This window comes from Apteryx mantelli, chromosome 1 (assembly GCF_036417845.1).
Source record: "Apteryx mantelli isolate bAptMan1 chromosome 1, bAptMan1.hap1, whole genome shotgun sequence".
In the NCBI taxonomy this organism is placed as follows: domain Eukaryota; kingdom Metazoa; phylum Chordata; class Aves; order Apterygiformes; family Apterygidae; genus Apteryx; species Apteryx mantelli.
Window position 1 is genome coordinate 152,196,391 of NC_089978.1, and position 13,752 is coordinate 152,210,142.

Sequence of the window (13,752 nt, forward strand, 5' to 3'; positions counted from 1 at the left end):
TGCAGAGCCCTCAGCCAGTAATCAGTGGACATACTGTATACATTGGCTTCTGAGAGCATTTTAAAATGTCTTCCATATCCCCATATATAAACCTTCTCCTCCATCTGCCTGCATCTTTTAATAATCTAACACATCCTCAACCTGCATTTTCCTAGAGGGGGACACCTTGATATTTTGGCTATCAACAATTAATAAAAGCTGCTGCCTCTCCTGCAAAGAACTACCTCAGTGACCTTGATTGACTTCAAAGGCAGAAATACCTGTTGACTGAAGCTCTTACTGTCATTTGGTATTTGTGTGTGTATGAATATGTGCATTTGCTCAGGTAAGGACTGACATTTGCCAGATTTTTCAACACGTAAGCTGAATCAACAGGCTGTGGCTCTGAAGTGATTGCAACCAGTCTCATTTCTATGCTCATGAAAACTTCATCAGTAAATAGGATGGGTTGAACCAAGTTTAGATCAGCTAAAGACTTTCCTCCATCTGTTGCCAGACAGGGATATAGATAGTGATTTAGGAATTGTGCACTTATGCCTGATATTTGTTATACTGTACTCCAGTAACAATTTCCTCAGCCATGCCATGAACTCATTTTGGGTATCAGTTATGAACAGTATCTGTTTTGTTTTTGTATCACATATATTATTCAGTACCTGGCCACCTTTCATACCAAACTCAAAACCAAATTCCTAATAAATTTCAGCCCTTAGGCTAGGGTTGGAAGACTGTGTTTTTGGTAGGACATCAGAACTGTATGGGTCTGGATATAAAAGATGTTTGAATTGTTATCTCTGCTGGAAAGGCCTATTTAAAGGAACACTGGAGAGCCTTGCTATTATCATTGTTACTATCATATTATCCTGGGTTTGTATTTGATTCCTAATTCCTGGATCATTCACAGTGCTTCTGTATTGCTTTGTATTCCTGCTCTGTTCAGGTGCACTTCAACTGGCTCCCTTGGTTGAAGAATTCAAGGGCATACTCAGCTATGCCAAAGACAGTATATATGTATCCTGCTTATACATACTAAAATATATAGATAGGAATGAAACATTTATACATAAGCCAAATACAGATATATATAAATGCACACATCTATGTGGGTGTAACTATATGTTGAACTGAGTCCTCTTCCTGCTAGTTCAGATGCAGAGTATTCAGCCAGTAACCAGTGGCTTCTGAGAACATTTTAAAATGTAAACATATGGGTATTGTGTATGTGTGCATACATACATACACACTAAGCATTTCTATATTCCTCTCAGTACTTTCTCAAAGAACAGGGCTTTGTCATTTCCCTGCCCATCCAGTAGCTATACTGTTACCTCAGTGTAACCTGAGGGATTAGTCAATATTCAGGTCTTCCAAGTTGATTCAATTAGCAGGAGACAATGATAATGGAGCCAGGCATTTGTCTGATGTGATTTTGCTCATTTTATAGAGCATACGTGCAATGAGCTGTTTTCCAGAACGCAATAGGAACCAAACGGGAGGAGTTGCTATGATGACAGTTCCAAGCTTCTCCCCAGCCAACCCTGAACCAAAAATATTTTTAGCTTTTTCTCATGATGATTTTGTAAGTGTTTCTCCAGCCATTTTTATGCCTGATTTGCCACCTTTCTCCTGTCAGTTTTTATGGTTCCTCTTCTATTTTGTGCTCAGCTTCATCAAAAGATATTCTATATTTACATTCAAAACATAAATGGAAAATTCCCAAACATACATTTCAACTCGGGCACAAGCCCAGCTGTGCTTTGCGTAGTGGCACCTATTGTTTCAGCTACCCTGCCTGCATTTTTAGAGGGCCGCCATTGTCCTTATCTGGAAGGGCTGCAGCGGTTCGCACACCGGCAGCAGGTTTGTTGCAGACAGGAAGCAATCGCTACCTCCTCGAGGAGGCAGGTAGCGGCAGGAGGGCTGCTTTCATACGTCGCTGCGACGGGCAAGGGGACAGAGGAAGAGCGGGACTGGCCGCCACTCTCAGGCGCCCGCGTGCACGGATGGGCGGAGGTGCGCGTGGCCCCTGCAGCCGCTCCTCGCCGGCGCTCGCGGCTCCGCAGGCGGACACTAACGGCGCCCGGGGTGCTTTAAACGGCTGCGGCTTCGCCCCGCCCCGTTTTTGATCTCCCGTCCGCCAGTGTCGTTTGGCGCGCGCTGTCGCCCCGCCCCGCCCGCGCGGCCAATCCCCGCCGGGCTTTTCGGATTCGAGCCCTGGGAGCGTACCATTCCCAGGGCGCGAAGGGAGTGGGCGGGAACGGTAGCGTTTCTTTTTCGACACCTCGCCTTTTATTTCGTCGTTGCCGCCGTTTTCCGCTCCTTCCCCCCTTCCCTCCCTTTCTAAGCGTCATGGGCCCGGCGGCTGGAGGCGCCGGTTCCCGCCTCCCGCCCCTTGCCGGCTGTGCGTGCGCCTGTATCTCTTTAAGGGACGGGGAAGGGGGGGTGGCGGGCTTGCTCGCACGCGCTCCTCCTCCTGCGCTGCCGCCCCCTCGGCGCGCGAGGCGAGGCGAGGGGCGGGGGAGCTCCCGCCGCCGAGGTGTGCGCGCGCCGCCTCCGCCGCTCCGCCCGCCCCCTCCCGCGTCGGGCAGGGTCGGGCCGCGCCGGCAGCCGGACGGGCGCAGCGCGGCGCGGCGCCCCCGCGGCTCGGGCCGCGTCAGCCCTGCCACCGCCGCCTTTCCCCCGGAGCGGCATGAGGTGAGCGAGGCGGCGGCGGCGCCGCGCTCCCGCCCGCCCGCCGCGGTACGGCACGGCACGGCACGGCAGGTGGGGGCGCCCCCTGCGCAGGGGGCGGGCGGGCGTTAGCGGCGCGGGAGGGTCCGCTTCGTCCCCGGCATCGCCCCGCGGAGCGGCCCGGTGCGGCGTGGCGCGGCGGCCCCGGGCGCTGACAGCCGCGCGGGGTCTCGGCGGGCGGCAAGGCCGGGGGCTGCGGCGAAACCCGACCCCTGGGGCGGCCCGGCGGGCGGCGTCTGCCCCGCGCTGCCTCCTCGACCTCATTACACGGCTCGGCGCCGGGGAGAGGCGAGGCGAGGCCGCCGCGCTGGGGGCCTCCTGACGCCGCACCGCCGGGGAAGCGGCCGTCCGCCCGCGCGGGCTTGGGCGGGTTTGCCGGGCGAAAGGTACCGGCTCGTCCCCGGCCCCTGTGCCGGCGGGAGGGGAAGGCTGCCGGCGGCGGCGGCGGGCGCCAAGCGGGCGTTCGCGGCGAGGCGGCGCGGCCGGGGCTCGCCTCGGCTCGGGGCCGCCGCGGCCGCCGGGAGGTGCCCGGCGAGATGCTTCGGCTTCTCGCCAGCCGTTACGCGGGCTGCGTTACGCCGCCGGGGAACTTGGCAGCCGTGCCTGCTTCGAAGCACCCTTCGCCCTTCCATCATAAAATAGCTTATGATTTCCCCCCCCCCCCCGCCCCATCAGAAATTGTGTATACAGGTCTCATTTTAGAGCTTGTGCTTGTCTTGCAGACAGAAGCCTTTAGCTTTTTTTTTTTTTAATTATTATTATTGTCCTCGATATGTTCAGTACAAGCTGTATCCCGGTTTCTAACGCTTGTCTCCCTATTCTGCATTCTTGTTATGATACAGACTTAGTCTTTGCAGGCTGTCATGCCAAGATGCTTATTTGGCACGTTATAATATCTAACAAAGGCAACTGCTTCTAAACATATAGCAGTCTTTATTATTATAACAAAAACCTGCTTATGCATTAGTTCCTTTCATTGTAACAGAAACCTGCTTATGCATTCTCCCTGTAGCAGCTGCATTCCTTATTCTGAGGAAGTTATCACTTACCTCATCCAGTGATCTATTTAAGTTTACTGCTGTGGAGCAATCGACAATAACTTTTTGTTGAGATGGAGGAATACCTTTCAAGACTGGCACTACAAAAACTGTCGCTTCCTTTTTTGATTGTTGTACTTCTGTTAAAAGCTAGCAAAATGAAATATCTCTCGGAAACCTCTTTTAGTTTTAGACTTCATACTTAAATTTGGGGTTCTTACATTCTATTTAAAGCACAGAATAACTGTCTGTGCTGGTGTATGGAGATTAGGGGAAGCTGAGCAAATAAATGGCCTCTTGCTAGAAAATCTAGATATACAGAAACAGACTGTTAGGGCTCATTTTATTTACAAACTTTTAAAGCTAAAAGTTAACCAAGTTAAAAAAAAAAAAAAAGATTATCTGAAGAGCATTTTTGAAACAGACTTCCTAATAGTTATACTAATATCTTTTTTTTTCATTTCTTTTGGAGAACATGCTTATTCTACTATTTTTCGCTCTCACATTTTCAGCACTTATGTTTGAGTTCGTTGTACTGCAGGGACATGTTTGGTAAAAATAACTTACTGCATGGGAATTAACTTCTTTAATCATGGGAATATTTCTACTGGTCTAAGGTTTTGTGAAAGCTTATTTGCAGAAAACTAAACTTAAGAGTTAGATTGAAGTTGACAGTGTCCCTTTAAACCAACCAAAAATCCACTACACGTTCATATACAGCTGAAAGTGAAAATTTCACACTCTAGTTAAAAATCAAGCATGTTTATATTTAGCTTGCAGCTTTCTAAAGTACTTACATCCATCTGTGTTCTTGGAGATAAATGCTTGCTAGGTTTGTATTCACAGATATCTTAAATTATGTTGAAATGTGCACCTTATAGCTAATCGGTGAACTTAGAAATCCTTTACTTCCTAAATTAATGGGCAGGGGACCTCATCTTAAGTGTTACAGGACAACCTTGAAGATTTTCATTTTAACAGTTTTTTTTTAATATTTGTACAGAGAACAGCTAAGTGTTGTGTTGATTATGAATAACATGTACCTGCATACAAATTGATAAATTTGAAAACAAATCCTGTTCTTGATTAATCCTCTGTGTTAAGAAAGGATCTGTAAATAGTATGTGATTGTATATGCCTGGTGAAAAAAAACAAAACAAACAAAAACCAAAAAACCCAGCTGCTTGAGGTCAGGAAGACATTTTCTTCTAAGCTTTCTTACCTCTCTGGGTTTCAAATATCTTGCTTTTAACCTTTCTCTGTTCACATTTAAAAACATTCTGCAAACGTGCCTCACATGAGAAATCTTAGATATTTGCAGGTGCAGGTGTCCTTTGATAAAGGCTATGGCACTGTTACTTTTCTTTGAGTGAGCTTGAATTATGGTTGTATGCACGGTAATGCAGAGCTGGTGCTGTCTGTTTTGCTTTTAGAGAAAGTTGAGGCAGAATTAGTCCTTAGGTGGATGCACCCCTCTGTTCTTGCAGGGTTTCAGAATGATTTCTCAGTTGCTTAACTAATCCTGTCATGGATTACTTTTTCTTTCCTTTGCACAAGGGCTGTCTTCTCAAGATAATCTTAGAGAAGTATTCAATGTACCTCTAGTTAAAGGGAAGGAGAGAATCCTCCATGTTGGTGCTGTCTTACTTTTGTAGTTACAGAAGACTTCCATTGTGTTTAGATTGTGCCACAGGACATTGCCAGTAAGAGCAATAGCATATCCCATGAATGGACTTTCTCTAGTGATACAGTTTTCAGTGCTTTTACCATAGTTTAGGCATTTGGATCCCTGTGTCCTCCAGCTGTGGTAACAGGTTGGTCAAAACTTGTTTCTGCCATACAGCTTCCAGCACTGATGTTTTAGGAATCTATTCTCTGCCAGTTGATCTCAATCTTAACAGCCTGGGGTGGAAAAATCCTTTCACTTATGGCTGAGGTTGGGTTTACACTAAAATCTTCCACAAACATAGCTGTCAGTCAGCAGTATGATCTGTGGTGTCTAAGGTCCTAGCAGAAGTTCAGTTATACTAGTAAAGCATGTGTGTACTAGTAGGGCTTGTCTTCACTATGTAGTGTTTTGTTAATATATGGTCGTGAAATACAGCTTTGCCAATGTACTGTACGGCTGTTCTAACACTGCTGAAATACTCCTAGTGCTGATGTAATTTGAGAGAATTTTCCTGGGTGAGTGTTCAGACTTCAGCAGATCCTAAGAATAATCTCTCCTTTCATTTAAAGATGGGAGTAGGGGACAGTTCTCATTGGTAAATCCAGTAAGTAACTCTTCAGATGAGCTCTATCAAGTGAGCATCGTTTGCACTTGCTTAGGTCTGCCAGCAGCACCAGAGTCTAGAAGTGACCTTAGTTAGCCTTGCTAACCAGCAAGGCGTAACTGAGATGTCAGCTACAGAGATGCTGTTCATAATTTGATAGGCAGCAATAAAGCAGTAGTGATATTGAGCTAGTGTCCATGCTGCTATTTGGAAAAGCTTTGATAAGATACAAGAAACAGGCACTGTTTATTTACTGGGAGGGGACCCTGAAACAATGGAGACGGAACAAGAGGTAAGTGAACACCAGCACATCAAATAGCCACCCTTTCCTTCCTTTTTCTCCCCCTCCCTCCTCCAGCTGACTAGCATCTTGTTGTAATTGCACAAGGGGGAGGAGGGGAGGAAAAGTGCATTCATGAGAACCCCAAAACTTATACTCTCAAGAATGAGATCTGCTCATAGAGGGTGTTTGTGAAGGGTATGAGAACATTTGGATCCCAACTGAGTGTTTGGGACATTCAGTCACTGAATTATTAGTCTGTTCCTGCAGTCTCCTCATTTTGAGAGTTGGAATAGGTAGTTGATAGGGTTCTCGTTAACAGCATTTAGTTCCCTTGTGTAAGCGGTAAACTGACAGGATCACACCTCTTGCTGTTCTCCTGTGTATATTGTATCTTGGCTGGAAGAGGCACTGTGATGCTCTGTTATGTGGTGGGAACTCAGTGCCCAGAGACAGGAAGTGCTTGAAGGAAGGGAAGATTGCTCAACCCTGTGGGCAGCTTTTTCTTTGACCCTCTCTCTCTATTATTTTAAAAACTTTGATCAAGCAGCAATGGTTTGGCTTGGTAGCAGGAGGAGACTGACTTATGTCTTTCCTTTCTTTTCTGAGATACTGGCATTGACTCCTTTCAGAAGTATTCAGTGAGACTAGAAAAGGAAATGCAAGTTCTTGCTGTTCTTAGATAGTCAATTAACAACAGAATAATTCCAATATTGAGAGAGGAGCATATTCCGTTGCACTTTTTAAGCATTCAGAACTTTTCTGCTAGAGGTATGCAGCAGCAGCATACCTTCTTGTTGAAGACAGAAACCTGATTGGGTCCAGTAAAAATTGGCTCTCCTGAAGTTGTGTCATTTTTGCAGTAGGTAAACGTTGCAGTAGGCAACGTGAGACACCGAATTGCATTTTTGGGAGAGGATGGTGAAGAAAGCTATGGAAACTGTGAGGAAAAGCTTTTCACCACATTCCTGTCTCTCTCAGCCTGTCATCTCTGCCCTCTCTCCAGATCTTTATCTGGGTTGTATGTTAACCTTTTCCATTCTTTCTCCACAACCTCTCTGAGATATGATCTTTTGTGTCTAGCCGCATGGTTAAAAACTAGTTTAGGCTGCCCTCTCTTCATGTCCGGATTTCTTTCTGGCACTCAACCATTCCAAATAATGACTTTTTCAGTAAAGTGCTTTTTTTCTTTTTTCTTTTTTTTAGGGTTTTTAGCAGATCGTTCCTCTGTGCGCTCATATTACAACTACAGACATAAACTAATTTTCTTTTGGGTCCATTTCCACTGGCATTTTGGGTGGCATACTATGGGGAATTTGATATGTAGTCTTGTCTGTTAATGGTGCTAACTTTCAAGTGTTCACTAAAGTGTCCATGTGGTCTTTCTTTACACTGTTCATCCTGGAAGGGGAATGGCAGACAGATGCTCTTCACCCAACATGAGTCCCATAAACATATATAGAGCTACCTCATCTTCTGCCTTCAGAACTAGAGAGTTTTTAATGCAGTCCCCTGCTGTGAGCTGATTGAACCAAAACAGCTAGACAGTGGTATGAGTAGGCTGCTGCTTATTCTACTGATTGTTTCTGCCTTATTGTTATGCTTCTTTCTTTGAATCTACTTGCTGTCTAGCAATCATCTCATCCCTTGGATTGGAGTCTGTGTTGAGGTGTGTTTTCTTGTTCCATGTCTATGTAGCATACTACATAGTGCATTTCTGGTTTAGGCTTCTGTTCTTAAACACTACTGCAGGACACACAACTAAAATCTTGCAATTTACCATTCTCCATGCTGATTGTTTCCAACATCAATGTAGGAATATTTGTCTTATGGTATGGATCTCTTGCTATATCTGTATCAGTATTACAGTTGTACAGCTTAATTAAAATCTGGGAAATAACCTGCTTACTACATCAACTTCCTCTTTGGCCAGCAGGAAAATTACTCTGTATTACTGCTTTCTGCCCTGCTGTTTGGAAATTATTTCTCTGAATCTGCAGTGCTTTGAAGTGAGACAGGGCTTGCTGGAAACTGCTGTATGGGAGGAAGGAGGAAAGAGGGCATTTCAGTGCACTGAGGACTTTTATTTAAAAAAAACAAAACAAAACAAACCTCTTCCATGCAAACCTTACCTCAGTTACATCCTGTTTCATCATGGCTGCAATATGCTTTGGAATGAACTTCAGGTGGTGTGTCTGAAGAAGTCTTGGAGTATAATCTTCTATTCTTCTAAGTAACTTTTGAACTGAAGTGACCTAAAGGATAACATAACTTTTATAGTGACCTCCCTTAAAATGCGAGGACCTGTACTAGGTTATCTTTACCCTGTGGGGCATACTTCTGTCTGTGGAGAAACTTCTCAGTGGAAGTTAAAAAAAAGTGTAGGTGGAACAGCAGCATTTTTGTGGGATCATATCTTAACTTGTTATCTCTACCATGTAAGTAAAAGAGGTCTCACATGGCCACAAGCAGTTTAACATTTCTTTACGGCCTTGGTGGAACTGTTGGCTGTAGTGGGATAGTCAGGAGGTCTTTCTTGCGCTTCTCTCTAGTCTTTCTGAATATGCAGTGTACTTACGCAACTGTTAAAGAGGCCTCCTCTCCTTTCATGTCCTCTGAAAAGGATAGTATAAAACCTGCTCCATTTCTGTGAGATACTGCAGCTTGCAGAGATTTGCACCATTTAACACTTGCTTACATTTTTTTCATGGTTCTTTAAACAGGTGAATCTTGAGACAGCAGAAACCAAGTTTGACTCTAACCCAGTTGAAAAACAAAACAAAACAAAAAAACCAACTGGTATCCATCCAGTAGTATCCATGTAAGTTTTGACTATAGACTTAACTCTTGGTCTCATGTTGAGCAGTGTCCTTCCAACACTTGCAACCTCATGGTCTTGTGACTGGATGAAGAAAGGGCAGGTGGGGAGACTTCTCACCTCTTTTGTTGTGTGGTGGTCTGCACAGAACTGATGTACACTGAGGGATGGAGGCAGGTGTTTGCCTGCCTCCAGGGTTATTTCTTTCATAACAGCCTGTGTGGACTCTGTGGGATACTTCACATGCTTTAAATAGAGCTTCTGCTCAGTTTGAAAAAGAAAAGCCACCTTGGACTGTGGTGGGAAGGGTACTAGTTTTTGGGAGCATGGCAAGCTTTCAATGATTCACTTAACTACTCTAAATCACTAGTTAAGTGAGTTTTCTGTTCAGAACTCTGCTTTAGAGCAGTGCCTCTTTTTGTGTTGGTTGTAAAGAAAGACTAGTTTAGAGTTAGCCTTTGAATAATTTCTTTACTGAGCCGGGGAAGGGCAGTGTCTCATGCCTGCTATTTCATGTTTCTTTTGGATCTCATAAGTGTCGTTTGTCTTGCAGCTTATAAACAGAATCTAAATATATTGTGGACTTTCCAGGGAGGGTGGGACTGCGTATATGGTTGGAAAGTATAGGGAAAGGCTGGGTGTTAGTGATACCTGGTCTACTTTCAGGTAAGTAATTCGGAAGAAGAGAGGATTTTGTCCATGTGAAAATGGAGGAGTTATCCAGAATGTGACGGCCTCAGTAGCAGATCTCTACTAATAACTCTCCTCAGTGATGGTAGTCTGTGTTCCTTGGAGAGAAGAGAGAATGACCTCTGATGGTGCAATGGATATTGTTCTTTGAAAGCTCCTGAAGGCAAGAGACTTTTCCTCTACAACTGAGACCATCATTGTGCCTTATACTTTTCATGTTCCTTTTGCATTACATACAGTCCCTGTTGCGTTACACTAATGCCTGGAGACCTACTTCAGACTTTGGTGTGCCAAATCTGGTATTACAACATAGTAAAGAAGTCCCTGGTCTGAAGATTGTACAGCTTAAAGCAGATAAGGGTGGAAGAAAGCAGATGCTATTTTCCATTCATGTTCAGATGCTATATTGGAAACAAGGAAGCAGGATGAATGCTGGGAAGTTTTGAATTCAGCATATTGAAGAGAATATTTCTTGACAGGAGAGTTATTTCAGGAGGTGAACCAATCATCAAATCATTCTGTGGAATGTTGTGAAAGCTGCAATAGGAGAAACAAATATAAACTGTGGACATGTGGGGAGGTGTATTAGTCTGAGAGATCTGGGAACCTTTGTCCTAGAATAATTAGTTTGCAGCTGGGGCAAATGTCCCTAGTACATCCTTCTTTTTCTCCCCTGCAACTTATTCGGGCTTCATGACATCAAGTGGACTTGCTTTTGAACTGTTCCTCAGACAACTCTTTGCACCCATACCACACTTGCTCCATTTTCTTGGTCTCATATTCTACCCAGACGGTAGGTGGTGGGGCCTTTTAACATCAGAAGAGTGACGTATTCCAGAAGGCCAGCTTGTATGCTGAGCCAACACCACAGTCTGCTGATACTATAGTAACTTGGAAAATCCTTCATACAATTGTGGTTGTGAGTGTATTCGCAGTGTAGTTCATGAGGGGAGGGAGGAATCTCCTATCTATGTCCCTCCAGGGTAGGAGAGAGATCCTGATTGATGTGTACATTGAATATGCAGCCTATAGCCCCTCTCTCACTCCTCCAGCTCTGCTTGATTGGGTTCTGGCTTTACTTTCCCCTCCCATCTCTTTCTATACACTCCCTTCCTAAAGCTTCCCCAAGGCACAGGACCTTCTTCTGGCCCTGGTTGGACTAAACACCCATAGCACTGGGAGGAGGAGTCTGGCATTCCAGCGACTGTGGGGCCCATTTCTGATGTTTTATCCTTTCATCTCAGGGCATATTGCCACTGGAAAACTGGCTTCTTGGGTGCCTTCAAAGAGTGCTGCTGTTGTTCTTGGTGTCCCTTGTGGTTTCCTCCTACATGTTTTTCTTCCTTTAACCTACTGATCCTTGTGCTCTTCTCTTTCTCTGTGTAGTGTTCCCCACAGACTTTTTATTTTCTGTGTTCTTCACCTCTCATTCTTGGTGTGCATGGGGGAGAAATTACCAAATTCTGTTAGCAATTGCCACAAGCCTGTTCCTAACAGAGGGGGAGCCAATAGGAACATAGAATGCTTCCAGGCTATATTTCATGGAACTGGTTAGCAGAGCAGCTTGCTGTATTATTTTCTTGGAGGGGAATCAGTTAATGTTCGTTAGGAAATGTAGAGTCACAACTGTGATCTAAAACAGCTAATTTGCTTGGAGAGTGTCACTTGATGTTTGCTTCCTCTGTAGGAGAATTCTTCTGCTAATGTGCCCTTTTGTGGATGATTGTCTAGATTTCTTATCAGTCTGAAGAGATTTGTTTTAGTGCTGTCTGCTCTCTGAAGAGTTTATTTTTGATAGTTACTGAAGCAATAGTCCTCTAAAATGCTGCATTGTTAGGATAGAAGGAATTAAATGTTCGGTAATCCTCTAAAAGGCCGCATCGGAAAAATCTGTTTGTCTCTTCTATTCTCTAAGTGTAGTTGAAAATGTTGTTGGAACTGGGTTTTGATAGAAAATTTCTTTACTTTTTTTTCTCAAAAACCCTCTACTGTAGTTTAAAAGGTGGACATTTCCCAAACTGAAATACTGTCAAAAACAAATGTTTTGGTTCAGAAACTGCTGTGCGTCATCCTTCATGCTCTGCTATAAAAAGGTGGCTTTTTGCCTCCTGCAGTGCATTCTGCCATCTTAAGATGGGCTGCATCTTGAGATAGTCACCTCAGAATTGCAGCTCCCCTGAAGCACTAAGGTATTTCACAAGCCAAATAATTTTACTTTATCCAGGAGAAGCATTTTGTAGGTTTTCTTTCTTAGCCAAAGCCTGGGATCTATTACTGCTCTCCTCGCCCTCCCCCAGAAAACTTCAAAGAAAACCTTTTTTTTTGAAGAGGTCAGATCTCCTCCTCCACTCCTGCAGTGTTGTAGAGTTTCTGCTTTATACCATTTTCTCTCTTAATCAAAAGTTTTTAGATCAGTTGTGTCAGAATAGCAATTAAAGTTGTTATGCATTATATGTAGGTCATATAAACTGATTAACCGGATGTGGCAAAATGGCAGCACCAAATACAAGGGTTTGTCTTTTTCCCAAATCTTCATTCCTCTTCTGCTTCATTCCCATACCCTTCAGCTATAACAAAGGGCTTTGTTGTTCGTTTGGCTGTTAGACTAATCTATCTTATGCTTCATCAAACTCTTGATGAGCTCTAGGTTTGTAATATCAAAAGCCCACGTCTCCAGGGATGAGAGAACCTGACAGGTTTCATAAAACTGTAGGGAACAAGTGGCATACAGGGAAGCATCCCAGGCAGCCAAGGCTTTTTGATGGTAGAGGACAATGGTGGTGAATTCTTTATTATGCATTCATGCAAACCTTATCTATAACATACAGGCATGTGATGCTTTCTCACAGTTGGTGCCTGCTAGTAAATTCACCTGTCAGGTGTAGTACTTTGGTTTCAGACTTTTAAGAAAGCAAGGAATTTAAGAAACATGAAGTACAAGAAAAAATGATGAAAGATGAGTAGGTTCAAGATAAAGGGTTAGACTTGAAGTGACAGTGCCTGCTGCACGCCTAGCTGGTCTTGGTGTCCCTATTCCTGTTGGTGTCACAACAGAAATGGCTCTTGAAAGGAAAACTCTGAAATGGACTAGAATTAAGGGGCTGTCAGATGAACACAGTAAAGTAAGATGAGTGTTAATTTCTTCTGTTGAATTTGAGGATGAATTGCTTTAAAATGCTGTATTGCTAATTGTGGTAATTCAGGAAATGATTCAGAAGGGTGGGCAGCTGAGTGTGGTCTCTCTAACAGCTGTCTTAGCCTAAGATAGTTTGACTTATTTACTAGAATCATATGTTTCACTCACTACAATGGCAATTGCAAATTCTCAGTTTTAATTTGTGTGACTTAATTGAATTGGGGTCCTTTGACAGCTGATGGAAGAATGGGAACAGCCCTTAGCCTGCCTGCAAAGTCAGACATTCAATTTGGCTCGTATTTAGAAAAGTTTCTTTACAGTGGTGTGAGCTAGAAAGCTTTTGTTTTATGCTGTAAATTAAATACTAGGCTGCATAACAAAATAATGACAAGTTTAACATGAGTAATTATACTGCATACCGCACCATTTTACAGCGGCTTGTTGCTTTCTTCATCATCTAGGCTCTCATATGGAGGCAGTATCCTCAATATATATCAGAGAACAAATAGTCTATGCTCTTGTTCTCAAACACAATAATGATTTAAGTGTATTTGTATTTCAGTTATTTCTTATCTCAGTTCCTGTTACTCCAAATGAAATGCAAAAGATTAGTGTTCCCATTTGAAGTAATGCTTTAGGATGCTCCTACCATGCAAAATGCAAGTTGCTGTGACATGCTGGGGTTTAATCCACAGCTACCCATAGCAAACACAGGCAGTTTCTGTGGAGTTTCAGTTAAGGCACCAAAATCTTTAGGTGGCAAGAACAAGGTCATGGCTATGAGATTA

At 43.9% G+C, this 13,752-nt stretch overlaps 1 protein-coding gene across 1 annotated transcript in view; it reads left to right on the plus strand.

The window, feature by feature from the left end:
- The first annotated feature begins 2,604 nt into the window (after positions 1–2,604).
- Positions 2,605–13,752, plus strand: part of MICAL3 (microtubule associated monooxygenase, calponin and LIM domain containing 3) — a 165,867-nt gene continuing 154,719 nt past the window's right edge. The window contains exon 1 of the mRNA XM_067306880.1: positions 2,605–2,694. The gene's annotated coding sequence lies outside the window, so the exon portion shown is untranslated. The remainder of the gene's footprint in view (positions 2,695–13,752) is intronic.